Here is a 23,232-nt window from a genome sequence, read left to right as displayed (position 1 = left end):
CCAAAAATATAGGAGAATGGTGTGACGTCCGTCACACCATGTGTGACGCTCGTCACAGGAGTGTGCAAGGCGTGACGCTCGTCACAGGCACAGCGCTTGTGCTTTTTGGGCTGGGCTTTGGTCTTTGGTCTTTGGTTCTTTTCATTCCTTTTTGCACCTCCTTTTTTTCCCTTTTTTACTTGTGCTTCAAATAAACCACCTGAGGCAAATAGAAAGAAAATACCGCGTAATATCTAATAAACTGAAATAAATTGCAGTAAATAATAATATAATTTAATTAAATTGAGTCCTAAAATGTTATATAATTTCATGTTATCAAACTCCCCCATACTTATATCTTTGCTTGTCCTCAAGCAAAATACAGTATAGAACTTGTTTTAAAAATTTTAGCCAGATGAAATTTCAAAACACACATCAATTCGTACTAGGTTGCATGTAAACCTTGTTTAGAAGTAACTTGAGTTTAATCTTGACATCAACAACCACCGTCACAACCTCAGATAACCTCACCTTATGCCAACCAGTTCAAGTAATGCCATTATAGCTATCCTAGTTCCTTTACTCTTATTTCACCCGTTTTCATTCTAGCGAAATCACATTAAGCCCTTTATCTTTTCGCGCACATAGTGGAGTAACCGGTTAGTGATTCTGATCCCCTTTTAGCTAGAAGTTCTGGTACATAAGTCGGATAACTTCGTTATTCAGTCCATTGCAAATTGCGGGGGATCGGACCGTAGTCTGCCCTACCAAGTTCAGCACCAGATACCTGCTGAACCAACTCATAATGGATCTTTCATATTATGCTTTTGTATGATCTGCAACCTTTAGATTAAATGATCTGGTAAGGATCACCTAACTTAATTAGTGCATTTCCTGATATATATATATTTTTATGTTACTTTGGGAATCATTCACTTATATTCATCGGCTCTCCACGTAGTTTGCTATTAAGATGGTGCTGACTTCTTGTATAAACTAATCGGGGTTACTATAAAACTAAAAGTTCAAGGGATTGGTATAATAGGTACTTATCCTGATCTAACATGTTGAGATTCTTAGAGCGTTGTTATGGTAATAATTTTTGTCTTGATTTCACTCAAGTTTTATAAAATAAGCGACCTTTATACTTATTGGGTGTGTTAAATTTTTGTTATGGCTCAAGAAAATTGAGGGGAATAGATAATAAGAATTTTTCACACTAGGGACTTGACTTAAAATAAATCTATATTATAATAATTTTTTTTTTCATAATAAGAAAGGGAAATAACAATGAAAGGGAAAATAACATACTTGAAAAGGGAAGGTTGAAAGAACAAGGTTTTCCCCCCACACTTAAATGAAACATTGTCCCCAATGTTTCAAAGAAAACAAAAGAAAATGAATAGAAAAATGAAAGAAAAAGTCAATGCTGCCTTCTGCCTCTTGTTCTTGGACCTGGTGATCGTTGACGTACTCCTAAGTCGTCAAACCTGCTAAGCAACTCAGTGAACCGCTGGTCGGTTATTGCATTCCTTGCTTCCTGTTGTTGTTGCATCTGGCGCATCAGTTGCATCACTTCGATATTATGCGCCTGCATGGTATCAATGGCGTCCATGATATCCTCATTAGTTGCTGGCCTCCTTCTGCGACGACGTCGGGAGGATGGAGGTGGATCAATAGGGTGTTCATCTAAGTCATAAAGTCAGCTATTGTGGTTGTGAACACTCGTTCTCTCATGGTTAGGCAAGGTAAATAGTCGGGCCACTAAGGTGTTATTCTCTTCCTTACCAAATAAGGTGTGGGCTAGTATTTTATGAAAATATCGGATAGCAGGGTTATGGATCTTTTGTGAGTGCATCTCATTCGGGTTTGGGTTGGGTTCTCCGGATATGCAACCCTAGAAGTCATCGAGATCAATGTCATCAATAAGGTACTCCTGGCGGGTATTAAAGACGAAAGGGCCGCTAGGGAATCCTAAGAGGTCAGCAAGGTCTCGACGGGTGTAGGTGAAGTCCATGCTAAATAACCTAAAGGATATTAACCCTTTGTTAAGTCCGTAACCATGTTCAGGGATGTATACAAGGGAAATCAGGAATTCTAAGGTTAGCTCACGGTACGTGACAAACCGTCTCTTAATGGCTGCGTTCTCCTACCCAAGTTGGTTAAACATAAACAGGAATGATATCTCAGATGCCTAATTTATCCATGGTCGGTCCATAATATATGGTCAGTGCCATATCCTTCTGGGCTAGATAATCATACCGCCTTCTCTGAACACTGCCTCTGAAAATGGTATCTACTGGTTGCATGATGAAAGTCAGTAGCTCGATGAATTCAAGTAGATACTGGCATTAAGTCAGTAATGGTTATTAAAGAAAAATACGGATTGACTTTATGAAAGGGAAGAAAAAAAAATGGATAGCGAGAAAAATTGACATTAATAGAACTGGAAATATTCGCTATGTTTTACGTTGATAGCGCGGCGACTTAGGAGTGTAAGTACTCATGGTGGTTCTTTCGAGGATGAATCCTCAGTCAAACTTTTAATTATCCTTGATTTCCATGGCCACTTATCAATCCATCTCTCATAACCGTCACTTTTTCTTCTTTTTCTTCTGCGAGGTAGTTTATCCTCCTGAACTTGTGGTGGTGGTTCTGGCTCTATTCTGGGAGCTAGCTTTTCAGGTTTAGGTTCAATTTTTGAAAACACCACCTCAAAGTCTGGTTTGCCGCTTTTTATACTAATTAGTTCCCTAATTTCATGGGCTTCAAATTCTCTCTTCTTGTTCAGGGTGGCAGATAAAGGTGCATTGGTGTGGATATTTTCTGATAGCTCCTCATTTCTTTCGGATTTGGGGTCTACCTTAACTTCCACAGACCTTTGCGGGAAAGGAATTGGTGATTTATAGGGAGGAGGGACAACACATAGCTCTTCCTTCTCTACCTTTTTGACAACCTCCCTTTCGGGTGGTGTTTGTGGAACTTTCTCAATCTCTATTTTTTTCTCACCTGAACTCTCCTCATTATCACTATCCTTAGGATTTTCGGTAAATCTTTCACTGGTGGTTGTTACCATATCCGCATGTTTCTCAGGGAAAGGTCCTAGAGGTTTCTGCACAAGTAGGGAGATTTGAGTCTCCAATGCCTCGTTGTGAGTGACGAGGGACTCGACCACAATGTTCAGTTGCATAAGGGTTTCATTGGTATAGAGACTTTGTTTTCTAAATTCTTCATTCTGAAGAGTTTGTGTAGCCACAAAACGTTCCATCATAGATTCTATCCTTGAGTGAGTTTGCGTCTCAATGAAATCCTCCATTAATATTTCCAGGTTGGATTTATAGGAATCTTGCGATTCCTCAAAATACTGGGAGTGATAATCGTAGAGAAAGTTTGGGTGATACATAGTAATAGAGAGAAAGAAAAAAAAAATAAAAAAATTGCCTTAGTCTCTACAGCGTAACAGAAGAGTTACGATATCGACTAAATAAAGTCCCCGGCAACGGTGCCAAAAACTTGATCGCGACTTTATGAGTCGAATTTGGGGTACAAACTGCAAGTGCACAGTTCTATCGCGTAGTTTTAAAAGATATCGATCCCACAGGGACTTACGAATCGATATACCGTTTTCTAAGGTTACTTCGTAAAGCTAAGGCAGATGATACTTTGATTGTTTGGGGGAAAAGTTAAAACTAAAACTAGATCTAAATTAAATATCAATTAAGCAGATATCGGTATGCAGTTCGTCGTAATTAGGGAATCAATTCTTTATTGGTTTCTTGGTTTTAAAATGAATCTTTTCAGTTGACGCTATTGATTAAAAGTTTTATCTCAAACTCTCGCTCTGTTGAATAAACTATGATTTTATATTAACGTAGCTGTCACTTATAGTTAAGTCAAAAACCACTTTTTGAAAACAATAGAATCCGTAGAAACTCTTTTTAAGAAAACACTAATCGTTTAAACACCCTTATCTCAAACTCTCGCTCTGTTGACTTAGGTTATATAATTAAATTCAAATGCTTAACTCTCGCCCTCACATTCAATCTTTAAAAATACTTTTTGAAAAAGGTTAGAATTTAATTAACTCTAAAAATTGCTCTCGCCCTGATCTAGAATTAATGTCCAATTTACACTGTCCAGTCAAAACCTCAAACTCTCGCTCTATTGATTTTAACTTCTTTATGTCTTTTACTTTCGTACAATAACTTTGTTATTAAACCTGTAAATTGAGACCGTAAAAAGAGTGATTTTAATTTTAAACTTAATTAAACCAACTTAGTTTTGATTCCTTCATTCCGCTTACTTTACATACCGATACCTAAATAAATCAGCCAGACATGCTAAACAGACTTAAATAAATAACATGCATAAACAGATTCATCACAGGCAAACAGTATAAATTAATAGTAAAAACAAGCATATATAAATTCAACAAATAAATAAAGAACCTGAGAAATTAAATAGCAGTCTTGAACACTCCACCACAGGTCGGTTGGATCTGTTCTTGAATTCTTCAATCAGGCAGAAAAATAAAAGCGAAGGAATAAAAAAAACTAGATTCTAACGTAAGGTTAGATCCGGTAAAAGGTACACAATAGTTTCCGGTGTAGAAACTATTGTGCGAAAAAGAATTAACTAAATGCTAAAAAGGAAAATAGAAATTTCAAGGGAAAACAATATAAAACTCGTACAAGTATTGCTGTAAAAATATGCCTAAGCTGCTGGAAAAGAAAAAATGCGAAAAAGCGAAAGCTGAAAAAAAGCGTGGAAAAAATCTGGAACCCCCTTAGGTTTTCCGTAAGGTTCTATTTATATTGGTCATGTTGTAACCGTTTCCAAGAGTGTTCCGCGTCAAATGGTCAGAGGTCGTGGCAAATGATCCGGCGTACAAATAGGACTCAACGTCTCTGAAGCCAAAAATATAGGAGAATGGTGTGACGTCCGTCACACCATGTGTGACGCTCGTCACAGGAGTGTGCAAGGCGTGACGCTCGTCACAGCCTCTGTGACGCTCGTCACAGGCACAACGCTTGTGCTTTTTGGGCTGGGCTTTGGTCTTTGGTCTTTGGTTCTTTTCATTCCTTTTTGCACCTCCTTTTCTTCCCTTTTTTACTTGTGCTTCAAATAAACCACCTGAGGCAAATAGAAAGAAAATACCGCGTAATATCTAATAAACTGAAATAAATTGCAGTAAATAATAATATAATTTAATTAAATTGAGTCCTAAAATGTTATATAATTTCATGTTATCAAACTCCCCCATACTTATATCTTTGCTTGTCCTCAAGCAAAATACAGTATAGAACTTGTGTTAAAAATTTTAGCCAGATGAAATTTCAAAACACACATCAATTCGTACTAGGTTGCATGTAAACCTTGTTTAGAAGTAACTTGAGTTTAATCTTGACATCAACAACCACCGTCACAACCTCAGATAACCTCACCTTATGCCAACCAGTTCAAGTAATGCCATTATAGCTATCCTAGTTCCTTTACTCTTATTTCACCCGTTTTCGTTCTAGCGAAATCACATTAAGCCCTTTATCTTTTCGCGCACATAGTGGAGTAACCGGTTAGTGATTCTGATCCTCTTTTAGCTAGAAGTTCTGGTACATAAGTCGGATAACTTCGTTATTCAGTCCATTGCAAATTGCGGGGGATCGGACCGTAGTCTGCCCTACCAAGTTCAGCACCAGATACCTGCTGAACCAACTCATAATGGATCTTTCATATTATGCTTTTGTATGATCTGCAACCTTTAGATTAAATGATCTGGTAAGGATCACCTAACTTAATTAGTGCATTTCCTGATATATATATATTTTTATGTTACTTTGGGAATCATTCACTTATATTCATCGGCTCTCCACGTAGTTTTGCTTGGTATTGTTTTCTGCCCCAATTTTTTTGCTTCCACTTGTTCTTTTTAGTATTTACATTTTTGAATGGTTGTTTCTTCTTATTACATGCACTACGAATAACAATAACTCCAAGATATTATGAAACACTATCTATTTCAAGGTTATTATTTTCCCCTATCGGTTCTTGCTGCTAGACTCCCTTCTCCTGGTTCACTTTGAATTCCCCTTCTTTCACTATTCAATTTGCACCATATTTTATATGGTTGGATAAAACATTTGAACAAAGTTTGGTTGCACGTACCTGAACTAGATTCCTTCCTTTTTTGTTCTTCAAAAACATTGGGTAGAGGTGAATCCCTTATCCACAAACCATATGATAGCTTATGTTGATCCAAATATTCATACCCTTCTTCAACCAGTTCAATCAGTGCTTCACAGCCTTCATCTGACGCCCTAGTCTTCCACATACAAAGAAAAAAGTTGGTAATTGCTCATACTTAAAACGAACTCTTAGACTTTTATCTTTGAATCACACCATTGTACCCCTATTTATTGGTTGTTTCATATCCATAGATACTTTGATTCTGAGAAATATACCATTGCAGTAGGCTTCTTTCGAGTCCATCTCCTTAAAATAACCCATGATATTGCCAATATTCTCTACCATTGTTTCTGATTGAAGTATTAGGGGAAGATCGTAAACTCTCACCTAAAAAACTTTGTAATGCATGTTCAATCCCAATGGTTGTTCTTCGCCTGATACCCAAGCTAGAACAAGAAGGTTTCAATAAAAACTCTAAGGACCATTCCTTAAGACTGATTATAGATCTTGTTTAGTTGAAAATCTGAATAGAAACAGGTTCTTGTTGAGCTCCCGATTTTCACAGGTTCTTGAGCTTCCACGCCCCAACCATGGTGCTCATAAAGGCCCTTACATTAAAATTGTTTTTCGTCCATAACTTCACCGCTAATTTCTTTTATTTTCCCCGTGACACCTTATTCTTCTTATTTTGATAGGAGAATATCCTTCCACTTCTCCAAGCTATACAATAACTGAGAGAGTTACTACCCATGAAACCAGAGAGTGAGAACCAAACAAAAGGTTTGGGATAGAATCCATAAAGATATGGGGTTAGCCGCTACCATAAATCCTAGGTTAAATGGGGAAGAGAAAGTGCATGTTAAGTTTAAAGAGAGAGAGAGAGAGAGAGAGAGAGAGAGAGAGAGAGAGAGAGAGAGAGAGAGAGAGAGAGAGAGAGAGGGAGAGAGAGAGAATTCGCCTTCTCTTTAGAGACACGTGGAATTCCACTTTTTTAGTACTTTGTTTTTTCCGTTTATATATATATATATATATATATATATATATAATCAATTTTTTTGAAAATCGGTTCAACCATTGACCCGACAAGGTTAATGAGTCAAGGGATTAGTGGTTGAATCAAAGAATTATTGGTTAAAGAACGTGGATGACTCAGATAAAATCGAATGACAATTTCATAAAAATTTGTTTAGATAAGAAAATTGTATAAGTATTAATTCAGTTTTAACTAGAAGATCTGCTCTCTAAAATATTTATAAAAAAAATCACGATATCTAAAAAATATTTAAAATATCGTAAACTACAATAATTTTTTATGTCTATTGACCTTCTCTTTTTAATTTTTCTTTTGTGGATAGATATAAAGACTTGATTGCTAAAATACTTATTTTCAACTACTTTCTAAATTTTAATTTCTATTATCTATTCTTTATTTTGATATTGTTTTTTAATATTATAAATCAGTGTCATTTTTATTTTTAAGAAGTAAAAAAAAAGGAGAGCGCCATTAACCCCTCTAGTTTAAAAAAACCCTTGGTTCAACAATATTTTTCAATTTTGGCTAGTTCATGTTTGTTCCTGTTGGAATTATGACGAATTCCAGATGTTGGATTTCACCAAAACTTTGAGAATTTCGAATCAATTTCGATGAACAAGAATCAATTCTTCTGATTGATTTTTTCTCTTGTTCTTCACTATTCACTTGAGTGAATCAACCACACTTTAGTTGCAAGATGATTCCAATACACAGTGATTATTAATGAAGAAAAGAAAAGATGAATTCGGGAAGAAAAACGAAATTAGGGTCTGAGAGAGAAGGGAAAGAAGAGGAAAATTTATGCAGAGTTTCTCTCTGCCTTCAAACTGAAGATTTTTTTCCAACTTTTCTTCACTATGCAACTCCATTATTACAATGATAGGGTACCTCTCTATTTATAGTTTTTGACAACAACAGACTCTTCCAAAATGGTGCTTTGACATAAAGGATTACACTTTCAAAACACCACCTAATTTATTGTGTCTAAGCTATCTACATTCATCATTGTTCTTCGTCTTTTGAACACTTCGGCCTGCATATCTTTTGTCATGATGTCTACAATCTGATTCTCAGTTCTACATTGTTTCAAGTTTAGCTTTTCATTTGCTACTTTCTCTCGAAGATAATGTAACCTCATTTCGATGTGTTTGCTTCTACCATGTGTAATCAAATTCTTCACCAAATTGATAGTAGACATGTTTTCGATCTTCATGGTAATTACTCCATGATGCTTCCATGTGATTTCTTCGACTAAAGCGAAAGATTTTGCCGGAAAAGAGATTTTTAATCAACCCTGAAGGCACGAACCGAACATTCGCCGGGTTGATTAAGAGGAAAAAGTGGGATCGGTTAATATCCCCCCTGGAGCATTACGATATCGCAACGGTGCGTGAGTTCTACGCGAACGCACTGCCGAACGACGACGAGCCATTCACATGGACGTCTAGAGTGTCCGGCCGTCCTATTACGTTCGATCGGGATGCAATTAACCGTGTCCTGGTGAACCGCTCCATCTGGGAGCCGAGGAGAGAGACACCTACCACCAAGAATTAAGGCTTCACCGGGATACTGATGCGATTTCTGCTGCCCTGCTTTTGAGAGGGAAATCAGTTGAGCTGAACCCATCTGGGGTTCCCATGAGATACCATAGGGAGGACATGACTCCCTTGGCTCAACTGATCCTTCTGTTGGTTCTTACAAACTGTCATACCCCAAAAATTACCCATCATTTTTCCTAAAAAAAAAAAAAAAAAAAAAAAAAAAAAAAAAAAAGAGAATTTTTTTTTTTAATTAATTAAATAATTAAAATAAATAAATAAATAAAATATAACAAATTATTTTGGACTTGGGTCTCCCTCAGTCCAAGCCCATTACCCACGAAATTAGTCTATAAATACTGAAGTTTCAGTAGGGGGAGTGGGACTTGGAGTTTACACTGGGAGATTCACTGGAGAAAGAAGGAAGAGAAGCAAAACACTCTGAGGTTTCCTTGGAACAAAACCTTGAGGAAAAAGAAAGAGAGAGAACAGAGAAGGACGGATAGAAACTTTGGCATAAGAACCCTGCCTACCCGGAGAATTCAGAGTAAAGAAACCCTGAAGGCAGCCCATCTGCACCGAAGCCATCGCCGTCCAATTCCCGCTGCCTAACTTATTCCGATACTACAAGTGGTCAATCCCTTCAACCTTGAATTGGCAAACAGGTTTGCGTATCTCTATTGTTTATACTTTCAATTGGCCATATCTACATATATAATGTATCATGATTAAATGTTGATATATAATTTGCTTTCGTATGGGAATCTAAATACGCCTGAATACCCTGAATGTTTGACCATGTTATTCCTGTGATAAAATGCCATAAAATTCAAAGTTCCTAACATGGGGCTGTTTTCAAATTCAAAATCCGTGGCCTTCGCTAGGCGAGGCAGAGGCGAACGAGACAGTACCTGATTCTTCTAGTCTGTTTTTTTTATGTTTTATCATAGCCATGCATTATTCATCCTATCCTATTTATTGTTGTGATATTTCTCCGGTGTAATCTTCGATTGCACCCTGATTTGGTGTTCTGACATGTTTCTTTTTTTGAGTTTCGTAAAGGTTCACATATCCCAGGAAAAGGTTATTGGCTAGGTATTCCACTTTATTTGTGGGATACCCTTGTGGAGTTTCACCCTAAATTAATTTTTAATGTATTAATTTCTAATGTATTAATTTTTAATATATTATTTTAATAATTTTAATGTGGAGTTTCATCCTAATTATATAATTAATTGTAAAACTTTGCCTTTGAATAAGTGATCTTGGACCTCTCTTTGTTGCCTTACGATTACGATATTACGGTCATGTCCCGCGAACGTGGGGATACCCTTAGCAAAGACCCTTCGGTTAAATCATCATAAAATAAATTATAGTCCCTCGGATGTTGCCTTCGAATATACAACTTTGTCCCTCGATGACCCTCCGATGTTGCCAACGGTTAAATGATGATAGTCCCTTCGAATGCTAAGGTATCCTCATAACTGTTGCCTTCAATGACCAATCGATGACCCTACGATGACCCTTTTACATCCAAAGGATAAAACTACTTATTTCTCAATAATAAGGACAGTTTTACCCTCATAAGGATAGGAAATGCCCGTAAAGACCTTGGGTCGGTATAACTCTTAATTGCTGGCTCACAACTTAAAACATTTTTTTGCACCTCACACCTTTCAAAATGCCTTTAGAAAATCACCACTTGGTATACATTCATACTAGAATCATTACCGAGTTATATTTTTCTAAACAATTTTCAAAACTAAAACGGGATAACCACTTTGTATACATTCATACAAGAATCATTACAAAGTTAAATTCTCCTTTCAAAACAATTTTCCAAACAATTCACAAACATTTTTTTCCAGACAAAAATAATATAAGTGATCGAGCAATTAAGAGCCCATGGATAACCATGGATACAAAGGGTGCTAACACCTTCCCTTTGTATAATGTATCTCCCGAACCCAAAATCTAAATTAAGGTCTTTCCTGTTCTTTTCCACCTTTCCTTATTGGATAAAAGAAAAGTCGGTGGCGACTCTTGCTAACCGCGATATTGCGATTAAAACCACAAAAAGTCCAGTTCACCGTATGACACAAACATCGCACCTAAGTCTCATACTTCTACCGTGCCGATCCCAGTGGCACACTTGGTACACAGCATCCTCACGAACGTCCAGATCGATGTGGCGAGGATTATTGCTTTTGAGCTGAAGTTCGTGATTGAAAGCGGGCTAAAGTCGGGGGCACGAGTGAATTGTCCCCTGGCTTTCCCTTGCCTAATCATGGCTTTGTGCCTGCAAGCGAGGGTGAGGCTACCCTCTAGGGGTCAAGTAAGGATCCCGCCACCCATTGATGATCGATACGTGGCCAAGTATTGCAAACCGAAGAATGTAAGAGGTAGTTCAGCTGCTGAGGTTACCGGGGCTTCTGATGGTCCTGGTACTTCTACTCTAGGATCCGATCCTTTCCAGCAGGCTGTCTGCAACTACAACTGGGATTGGATGGCGGCAACTCAGCGCGCCATGCTCGATATGCACGATTCTATGCAGCTGTTACAGTTGCAGATGCGCGACCCCTCCGGAGAGCATTCTATGATGACACGTGAGCAGTTTCTGCAGCACGCTAGCTGGCCTGTGGACAGGTATGTGTTTGGAGAGGGGGCGGGTGCTGGTGCTTCTTCTGGTGCTGCTGATGGAGATGATGATGATGATGATGATGATGAGGCTACCGGTTCTGAAGCCGGTACTGATGAGGGTTATGAGTCCGTGGAGGGCTAAGTTATTTATTTTTCATATTATGTTTTATTTCTATTGTATTTTCAGACTTGTGTATTTTGATGTTGGTTATGTACTTTTGGGGTGTTTTGTCCCCCATGAACAATTTTAAATTTTGAAGTAATATTATTTATGTTTTAAATTTCTTCTGTTTTAATAAATTTTTGGTTGGTTAAGTGTCAAACCTTCTAGATTGGTTGCTCCTCAAAGAAGTATCCAATGAAGGTGCATCCGAGCTTGGATGGCAATGATAAAAATAAACAAGTGAATAATGCTAAGGTACATGGTTACCTCCGGCTAGAATTTTAGAATGCACTAAGAACTTTACTCTTTTTTTTTTGTAATTGAGTATTGTCTTTTTGCAACATAATTGCATCCGAGCTGCCAGCGAAGTGTGTAGCGAACACGTCCAGACTTGGTGAAAAGCGCAGCCAGCACTCACTCGCTAGGCGAGCCATTAGCGAGCTCCCAGCGAGCAATTACAGTAGCAAAACCTCTTAAGCTCGTTGGAGCGAGGGTTGAAGCGTGTGCTTCGCCTAGCGAAGGTTTTGTTCGCCTAGCGAACATGCCAATCTGGCAGAGGTTATTTCTTTGGGCGCAGGTGCCTCATTTAGGGGCTCGCTAGGCGAGCCATTCTGCTCGCCTAGCGAGCATGACAGCTCAGTAGCAGCTCTATAAGTAGCAAGGGCTACTTTTTGGAGCCATACACTTTTACACCTCCATACTTTTGTACTTTTGAGATATTTTTCCAGCATTGCTCTAGGGATCTTTTGTGACCTAGAAATCATTTCTCTTCATCTCTTAACAATCTTTCACAAAAAGAAGGTGGATTCCCATCCAATCTCGATTATTCGACTCGGATGTTGATCAACCTTCTTCTGAAACTTGTTGACCAAGCTACCATGAAAATGAGTAGCTAAGTTCTTCATTTTGTCAAGGTTAGATGTAGATGATCATTAGCTTTGTGTGTAAATGGGATGATCTTCATTTGTAAACTCTTTAATGGTGAATATATGGTGAAAACTTTGTTTTATTGAAAACTCTTTGTGTTGGTTTATGATCGAGAGATGTTTACCAACTCTTTACCTAGGTTTTCATCCAATCTTGTTTGTTAGCTAGAGATAGTAATGAATGATTTTGTTCACCATAAGGTTGAACCAAAAAGTTGTCATTTTGATAGATTGTGTTAGAGATAAACAATGGATCAAAATGGGAAAACTCACAATGTGTGTTAGAGATAAACACATTGGGAGGACTTTGTGAAATAGTTTATCATCTAAAGGAGTTTATAAGTTTTGTTGATCGAACATATACATGCAAAGTGATCGTCGAACCCTAAACTTTGGCAATATTTCTCAAATATTAAAACCAAATCTTTTACCGCATTCTATTACACAATTTATGCAAGATATCGTGACTAAAACCAAAACCCCTTGTTACCTTAAGCTAAGAATTGAAACAACTGTCGAAAGGCGGTGATATCTCACAATCCCTGTGGAGACGATAACAAAAACCCGACACTTAAAATTACATTCAACAACCACATTTTATATGGTTGGATAAAACATTTGAACAAAGTTTGGTTGCACGTACCTGAACTAGATTCCTTCCTTTTTGTTCTTCAAAAACATTGGGTAGAGGTGAATCCCTTATCCACAAACCATACGATAGCTTATGTTGATCCAAATCTTCATACCCTTCTTCAACCAGTTCAATCAGTGCTTCACAGCCTTCATCTGACGCCCTAGTCTTCCACATACAAAGAAAAAAGTTGGTAATTGCTCATACTTAAAATGAACTCTTAGACTTTTGTCTTTGAATCACACCATTGTACCCCTATTTATTGGTTGTTTCATATCCATATATACTTTGATTCTGAGAAATATACCATTGCAGTAGGCTTCTTTCGAGTCCATCTCCTTAAAATAACCCATGATTTTGCCAATATTCTCTACCATTGTTTCTGATTGAAGTATTAGGGGAAGATCGTAAACTCTCACCTAAAAAACTTTGTAATGCATGTTCAATCCCAATGGTTGTTCTTCGCCTGATACCCAAGCTAGAACAAGAAGGTTTCAATAAAAACTCTAAGGACCATTCCTTAAGACTGATTATAGATCTTGTTTAGTTGAAAATCTGAATAGAAACAGGTTCTTGTTGAGCTCCCGATTTTCACAGGTTCTTGAGCTTCCACGCCCCAACCATGGTGCTCATAAAGGCCCTTACATTAAAATTGTTTTTCGTCCATAACTGTTGGTGTAAGCCCTAGAGGCCAATACTTTTGGTACTTGTATCGAATTATTTATTAATAATAAAAGGCTTTTTCTTTATTACGTTTGTTTAATAAAGTCCCTTGAATAGCTAGTCTGTTTAATGTATCAAGTATGACTTAATCATGAGATCACATTAAACATAAGGACATTATTCTTAAAGTATCCGTAGTCGAGCTTTAGTGTGAAGTGGGATAACATTAAAGCATTAAGACTATTATGTTTGTAGACTGATGATCACATCTCATGGATCATGGATAAAGAGTTATCAAGTCTTAAACATAGGTATGAATATTAGGAGTAATATTTATACCGGATTGACCCGCTGTGAGAACACTATATAGAAAGTTATGCAAAGTGTCATAAGTTATTCTCATGGTGATAATAGTGTATTCCACTTTTTTTATGTTTTTATCATAGCCATGCATTATTCATCCTATCCTATTTATTGTTGTGATATTTCTCCGGTGTAATCTTCGATTGCACCCTGATTTGGTGTTCTGACATGTTTCTTTTTTTGAGTTTCGTAAAGGTTCACATATCCCAGGAAAAGGTTATTGGCTAGGTATTCCACTTTATTTGTGGGATACCCTTGTGGAGTTTCACCCTAAATTAATTTTTAATGTATTAATTTCTAATGTATTAATTTTTTAATATATTATTTTTAATAATTTTAATGTGGAGTTTCATCCTAATTATATAATTAATTGTAAAACTTTGCCTTTGAATAAGTGATCTTGGACCTCTCTTTGTTGCCTTACGATTACGATATTACGGTCATGTCCCGCGAACGTGGGGATACCCTTAGCAAAGACCCTTCGGTTAAATCATCATAAAATAAATTATAGTCCCTCGGATGTTGCCTTCGAATATACAACTTTGTCCCTCGATGACCCTCCGATGTTGCCAACGGTTAAATGATGATAGTCCCTTCGAATGCTAAGGTATCCTCATAACTGTTGCCTTCAATGACCAATCGATGACCCTACGATGACCCTTTTACATCCAAAGGATAAAACTACTTATTTCTCAATAATAAGGACAGTTTTACCCTCATAAGGATAGGAAATGCCCGTAAAGACCTTGGGTCGGTATAACTCTTAATTGCTGGCTCACAACTTAAAACATTTTTTTGCACCTCACACCTTTCAAAATGCCTTTAGAAAATCACCACTTGGTATACATTCATACTAGAATCATTACCGAGTTATATTTTTCTAAACAATTTTCAAAACTAAAACGGGATAACCACTTTGTATACATTCATACAAGAATCATTACAAAGTTAAATTCTCCTTTCAAAACAATTTTCCAAACAATTCACAAACATTTTTTTCCAGACAAAAATAATATAAGTGATCGAGCAATTAAGAGCCCATGGATAACCATGGATACAAAGGGTGCTAACACCTTCCCTTTGTATAATGTACCTCCCGAACCCAAAATCTAAATTAAGGTCTTTCCTGTTCTTTTCCACCTTTCCTTATTGGATAAAAGAAAAGTCGGTGGCGACTCTTGCTAACCGCGATATTGCGATTAAAACCACAAAAAAGTCCAGTTCACCGTATGACACAAACATCGCACCTAAGTCTCATACTTCTACCGTGCCGATCCCAGTGGCACACTTGGTACACAGCATCCTCACGAACGTCCAGATCGATGTGGCGAGGATTATTGCTTTTGAGCTGAAGTTCGTGATTGAAAGCGGGCTAAAGTCGGGGGCACGAGTGAATTGTCCCCTGGCTTTCCCTTGCCTAATCATGGCTTTGTGCCTGCAAGCGAGGGTGAGGCTACCCTCTAGGGGTCAAGTAAGGATCCCGCCACCCATTGATGATCGATACGTGGCCAAGTATTGCAAACCGAAGAATGTAAGAGGTAGTTCAGCTGCTGAGGTTACCGGGGCTTCTGATGGTCCTGGTACTTCTACTCTAGGATCCGATCCTTTCCAGCAGGCTGTCTGCAACTACAACTGGGATTGGATGGCGGCAACTCAGCGCGCCATGCTCGATATGCACGATTCTATGCAGCTGTTACAGTTGCAGATGCGCGACCCCTCCGGAGAGCATTCTATGATGACACGTGAGCAGTTTCTGCAGCACGCTAGCTGGCCTGTGGACAGGTATGTGTTTGGAGAGGGGGCGGGTGCTGGTGCTTCTTCTGGTGCTGCTGATGATGAGATGATGATGATGATGATGATGATGAGGCTACCGGTTCTGAAGCCGGTACTGATGAGGGTTATGAGTCCGTGGAGGGCTAAGTTATTTATTTTTCATATTATGTTTTATTTCTATTGTATTTTCAGACTTGTGTATTTTGATGTTGGTTATGTACTTTGGGGTGTTTTGTCCCCCATGAACAATTTAAATTTTGAAGTAATATTATTTATGTTTTAAATTTCTTCTGTTTTAATAAATTTTTGGTTGGTTAAGTGTCAAACCTTCTAGATTGGTTGCTCCTCAAAGAAGTATCCAATGAAGGTGCATCCGAGCTTGGATGGCAATGATAAAAATAAACAAGTGAATAATGCTAAGGTACATGGTTACCTCCGGCTAGAATTTTAGAATGCACTAAGAACTTTACTCTTTTTTTTTGTAATTGAGTATTGTCTTTTTGCAACATAATTGCATCCGAGCTGCCAGCGAAGTGTGTAGCGAACACGTCCAGACTTGGTGAAAAGCGCAGCCAGCACTCACTCGCTAGGCGAGCCATTAGCGAGCTCCCAGCGAGCAATTACAGTAGCAAAACCTCTTAAGCTCGTTGGAGCGAGGGTTGAAGCGTGTGCTTCGCCTAGCGAAGGTTTTGTTCGCCTAGCGAACATGCCAATCTGGCAGAGGTTATTTCTTTGGGCGCAGGTGCCTCATTTAGGGGCTCGCTAGGCGAGCCATTCTGCTCGCCTAGCGAGCATGACAGCTCAGTAGCAGCTCTATAAGTAGCAAGGGCTACTTTTTGGAGCCATACACTTTTACACCTCCATACTTTTGTACTTTTGAGATATTTTTCCAGCATTGCTCTAGGGATCTTTTGTGACCTAGAAATCATTTCTCTTCATCTCTTAACAATCTTTCACAAAAAGAAGGTGGATTCCCATCCAATCTCGATTATTCGACTCGGATGTTGATCAACCTTCTTCTGAAACTTGTTGACCAAGCTACCATGAAAATGAGTAGCTAAGTTCTTCATTTTGTCAAGGTTAGATGTAGATGATCATTAGCTTTGTGTGTAAATGGGATGATCTTCATTTGTAAACTCTTTAATGGTGAATATATGGTGAAAACTTTGTTTTATTGAAAACTCTTTGTGTTGGTTTATGATCGAGAGATGTTTACCAACTCTTTACCTAGGTTTTCATCCAATCTTGTTTGTTAGCTAGAGATAGTAATGAATGATTTTGTTCACCATAAGGTTGAACCAAAAAGTTGTCATTTTGATAGATTGTGTTAGAGATAAACAATGGATCAAAATGGGAAAACTCACAATGTGTGTTAGAGATAAACACATTGGGAGGACTTTGTGAAATAGTTTATCATCTAAAGGAGTTTATAAGTTTTGTTGATCGAACATATACATGCAAAGTGATCGTCGAACCCTAAACTTTGGCAATATTTCTCAAATATTAAAACCAAATCTTTTACCGCATTCTATTACACAATTTATGCAAGATATCGTGACTAAAACCAAAACCCCATTGTTACCTTAAGCTAAGAATTGAAACAACTGTCGAAAGGCGGTGATATCTCACAATCCCTGTGGAGACGATAACAAAAACCCGACACTTAAAATTACATTCAACAACCACATTTTATATGGTTGGATAAAACATTTGAACAAAGTTTGGTTGCACGTACCTGAACTAGATTCCTTCCTTTTTTGTTCTTCAAAAACATTGGGTAGAGGTGAATCCCTTATCCACAAACCATACGATAGCTTATGTTGATCCAAATCTTCATACCCTTCTTCAACCAGTTCAATCAGTGCTTCACAGCCTTCATCTGACGCCCTAGTCTTCCACATACAAAGAAAAAAGTTGGTAATTGCTCATACTTAAAATGAACTCTTAGACTTTTGTCTTTGAATCACACCATTGTACCCCTATTTATTGGTTGTTTCATATCCATATATACTTTGATTCTGAGAAATATACCATTGCAGTAGGCTTCTTTCGAGTCCATCTCCTTAAAATAACCCATGATTTTGCCAATATTCTCTACCATTGTTTCTGATTGAAGTATTAGGGGAAGATCGTAAACTCTCACCTAAAAAACTTTGTAATGCATGTTCAATCCCAATGGTTGTTCTTCGCCTGATACCCAAGCTAGAACAAGAAGGTTTCAATAAAAACTCTAAGGACCATTCCTTAAGACTGATTATAGATCTTGTTTAGTTGAAAATCTGAATAGAAACAGGTTCTTGTTGAGCTCCCGATTTTCACAGGTTCTTGAGCTTCCACGCCCCAACCATGGTGCTCATAAAGGCCCTTACATTAAAATTGTTTTTCGTCCATAACTGTTGGTGTAAGCCCTAGAGGCCAATACTTTTGGTACTTGTATCGAATTATTTATTAATAATAAAAGGCTTTTTCTTTATTACGTTTGTTTAATAAAGTCCCTTGAATAGCTAGTCTGTTTAATGTATCAAGTATGACTTAATCATGAGATCACATTAAACATAAGGACATTATTCTTAAAGTATCCGTAGTCGAGCTTTAGTGTGAAGTGGGATAACATTAAAGCATTAAGACTATTATGTTTGTAGACTGATGATCACATCTCATGGATCATGGATAAAGAGTTATCAAGTCTTAAACATAGGTATGAATATTAGGAGTAATATTTATACCGGATTGACCCGCTGTGAGAACACTATATAGAAAGTTATGCAAAGTGTCATAAGTTATTCTCATGGTGATAATAGTGTATTCCACTTTTTTTATGTTTTTATCATAGCCATGCATTATTCATCCTATCCTATTTATTGTTGTGATATTTCTCCGGTGTAATCTTCGATTGCACCCTGATTTGGTGTTCTGACATGTTTCTTTTTTTGAGTTTCGTAAAGGTTCACATATCCCAGGAAAAGGTTATTGGCTAGGTATTCCACTTTATTTGTGGGATACCCTTGTGGAGTTTCACCCTAAATTAATTTTTAATGTATTAATTTCTAATGTATTAATTTTTTAATATATTATTTTTAATAATTTTAATGTGGAGTTTCATCCTAATTATATAATTAATTGTAAAACTTTGCCTTTGAATAAGTGATCTTGGACCTCTCTTTGTTGCCTTACGATTACGATATTACGGTCATGTCCCGCGAACGTGGGGATACCCTTAGCAAAGACCCTTCGGTTAAATCATCATAAAATAAATTATAGTCCCTCGGATGTTGCCTTCGAATATACAACTTTGTCCCTCGATGACCCTCCGATGTTGCCAACGGTTAAATGATGATAGTCCCTTCGAATGCTAAGGTATCCTCATAATTGTTGCCTTCAATGACCAATCGATGACCCTACGATGACCCTTTTACATCCAAAGGATAAAACTACTTATTTCTCAATAATAAGGACAGTTTTACCCTCATAAGGATAGGAAATGCCCGTAAAGACCTTGGGTCGGTATAACTCTTAATTGATGGCTCACAACTTAAAACATTTTTTTGCACCTCACACCTTTCAAAATGCCTTTAGAAAATCACCACTTGGTATACATTCATACTAGAATCATTACCGAGTTATATTTTTCTAAACAATTTTCAAAACTAAAACGGGATAACCACTTTGTATACATTCATACAAGAATCATTACAAAGTTAAATTCTCCTTTCAAAACAATTTTCCAAACAATTCACAAACATTTTTTTCCAGACAAAAATAATATAAGTGATCGAGCAATTAAGAGCCCATGGATAACCATGGATACAAAGAGTGCTAACACCTTCCCTTTGTATAATGTACCTCCCGAACCCAAAATCTAAATTAAGGTCTTTCCTGTTCTTTTCCACCTTTCCTTATTGGATAAAAGAAAAGTCGGTGGCGACTCTTGCTAACCGCGACATTGCGATTAAAACCACAAAAAAGTCCAGTTCACCGTATGACAGAACTGGCGACTCTGCTGGGGACCCTAAATATTTAAAAAGAGAGGTTACCTTAAAAACAAGATCACTTATTCAATTTGTCTGATTTATTTTTAAGGGATTGCTTGGGTATGTTATGCTTGAGTGAAAGATCCTACACCCGGATCTAGTGTACCTTAGGTAAGTAGCAAGAGATCATCGCGACTGTCCGGCGTATACTGGAATGGTCAAAATGATGGCTACGGTTAATGTGGCACTTTGGATGTCCTGATGTTCCTCATGTTAGTTGAGGAAATATTTGGCATTCGCGTGGTGTCATAAAAGCATTAACCAGACCTTTAGAACCCTAATTGACTCATCCTGGCCATTAGAAAGTAGTGAGATAACTGGCTTCGGTTCCGACTGGAGTTGGTTGAGACTCGATACTACACTCTTTGAGATTGGACTTTAGGGAAGCTTCGGTCAACCACTTGGTGTTGCACTGAAGTGGACTTAAGGAAAGGTCAATGATTTGAGATCCTTCTAGAACCCGGTTACTATTCTAAGACAGGTTGAACCAACCAAACTTCAGTGGGGAGGGTATTTACCTATGGAACTCACGCAAGCCTTAAAACCTAGGAATGATTGTTGTGTGACTTGCTTGTGCTTGTTATTTATCTAACAACATAACATCATAACATCATGGCATTGTACTAACCATTTCAAGGATTTAGGGATTTAACTCTGCTAAAAAAAAAAACAGAAAAAAACAAAAACAAAAGCAAAAACAAAAGAGAAAAGAAAAAAAAAAGCTATTTTTGTTAGTTTATGCAAAGTTAAATCCCGAAAGTCCTTGAAAACATTTCATACATTGCATTGCATCGCATAACAGGTATTCTAAAGGATCAGTGTTCTCACGATTTTCCTATCAAACAGATTCCAGCAGATTTAAACAGATTGAACAATGGCTCTCGAACAAACTGTCAAAGATCTCCAGGCCCAGAATGCTCAATTCCAGGAAATGATGCTGAGCTTATCTAAGGGGCAGGAAGAACTGAAAGCTCTTTTGATGGAGAAGAAGAAGGACCAGAAACCTGTGGGTTACATCAACCCGGGGAGAAGGCTTAAGGGACAGGTTACAGGAGTCAAGATTAGAATTCCGAAGGATTCAGAAGAAGAGACCGAGAATGATTCGGAAGATGAGAATCCTAATCTCGTCAATTCTGAGGACGACGATGAAGATTATGAACATGAACAGTACTCTCCGAAGGATGATAAGTACAAGTTGCTGGAAGAACGTATGCTAGCTATGGAGGGGCAGAAAGTGCCCGGTCTGGATTTCGAAAACTTGGGTCTGGTCTCTGATGTGGTCATTCCCCGCAAATTCAAGGTTCCCATTTTCACTAAGTATGATGGTGCCTCTTGTCCTCAGATGCATCTAAGGGCTTATGTGAGAAAGATTCAGCCGCACACTACTGATAAGAAACTGTGGATCCATTTCTTCCAAGAGAGTCTGTCTGGCACACAGTTAGAGTGGTATTATCAGCTTGAGAGCTCTAACATCCGCACATGGACTGATTTAGCAACAGCTTTCTACAAGCACTACCAGTATAATTCTGAGTTAGCGCCTACTCGGCTACAGCTACAAAATATGACTATGGGCTCTAAAGAAAGTTTCAAAGAATATGCTCAAAAGTGGAGAGATTTGGCTGGCAGAGTCAAACCCCCTATGACTGATCGAGAGTTAGTGGACATGTTCATGGGTACACTGACTGGCCCATTCTACAGCCATCTACTGGGAAGTTCCTCGTCAGGTTTCACTGAACTTATCTTGACAGGTGAACGGGTTGAAAGCGGCATTCGAAGTGGAAAGATACAGGCAGCTACTTCTGCAAGCACCAAAAAGTCCTATCAGGGAAAGAATGAATCAAATGCTGTGTACAGTGAGAGGAAGCATAACAAGAAGAATCGTGACCATACTGTTGGGGAAGTTACAATTGCCGCATCGCCATCTCAGAACTTCCAACACAGACAAGACAGGTCGAGAAGACAGTTTACCAAGATCAATATGACTTTAACCCAAGCACTGCAGAGTATGTTAAAGGCCAATTTGATTACCCTCAGAGGCCCTCCTGCAAATCCCAACACTACTTCTCCTCGTTATAATCCCAACGCCAGGTGTGCCTATCACTCCGATAGCCCCGGGCATGATACGAATGATTGCTGGTTGTTGAAGAACAAGATTCAGGATATGATCGACGCTGGAGAAATTGAATTTGATCCTCCGGCGACCCCCAATGTCATCACAGCACCTATGCCTAATCATGACCAGAATGTTAATGTTGTGGACGACAATTCTCACGTTACTGACGTTGCTGATTTAGCATCTCCTCTCCTGATCGTTAAGAAGAATTTATTGCAAGCTGGTTTATTTCCAGGTTGTGCTGAAGGTTGCGATCTCTATGTACTCCGACCCAATGATTGTTTGAAGTTGAAGAACGGCATTCAACGGCTGATGGATGATCGTACAATTCTATTTGAAAGGGTTCCTAAGGTGGACAACTCTGTTGAAGAGGTATCTGTGATTGCTAGGTCCAAAGCTCCAGTGAAGATTACCGCTGAGCCCAAAGTGGCTCCCCTGATTATTACCGCACCTGGCCCCGTGCCATATTCCTCCAGCAAAGCTATTCCGTGGAACTATGGAGGCGACGTTTACATCCATGGCATAAAGCAGGTTGGTAGTTCTGCTAATCCTAATGATATTGTGGGGACTAGTAAAGTTACTCGAAGTGGAAGGATCTACTCCCCAGAAATCTCACCTCCCGCTCCCGAAATTCGAGGAAAAAGACCAGTCAATCCTCCTCAGTCAGAGACATCGGTCGAAGTTACTTCTGAAGATGTTGCCAAACAGGAAATGGAAGAGATGCTGAAAATCATCCGTAAGAGCGATTTTGATGTAGTGGAACAATTGGGGCATACTCCGTCTAAAATCTCAATGTTGTCCTTGTTATTATCCTCTGAATCCCATGCCAATGCATTGATGAAATTCTTGAAGACCGCTCATGTGCCTCAAGAAACATCCGTCGATCAATTCGAACATTATGTTGCTAATTTGACTGTTGACAATGGCCTAGGCTTTTCCGATGCTGACCTGACGCCAGCAGGAAAGAATCACAATAAAGCTCTGCATATCTCCATCGAGTGTGAGGGGATCACCCTGGCTCACGTGTTGATCGACAACGGCTCTTCCTTGAATGTGCTCCCGAAAGCTGTACTCGATAAATTTGACTACAAAGGCATTGAACTGAAACCTAGTGATGTTGTGGTGCGTGCTTACGATGGTGCGAAGAGTGTTGTCTATGGTGAAGTGGTTCTCCCTATCAAGATAGGACCTCAAGT

This window comes from Lathyrus oleraceus, chromosome 4 (assembly GCF_024323335.1).
Source record: "Lathyrus oleraceus cultivar Zhongwan6 chromosome 4, CAAS_Psat_ZW6_1.0, whole genome shotgun sequence".
Taxonomy (NCBI): domain Eukaryota; kingdom Viridiplantae; phylum Streptophyta; class Magnoliopsida; order Fabales; family Fabaceae; genus Lathyrus; species Lathyrus oleraceus.
Note: the sequence above shows the minus strand (reverse complement) of the source record.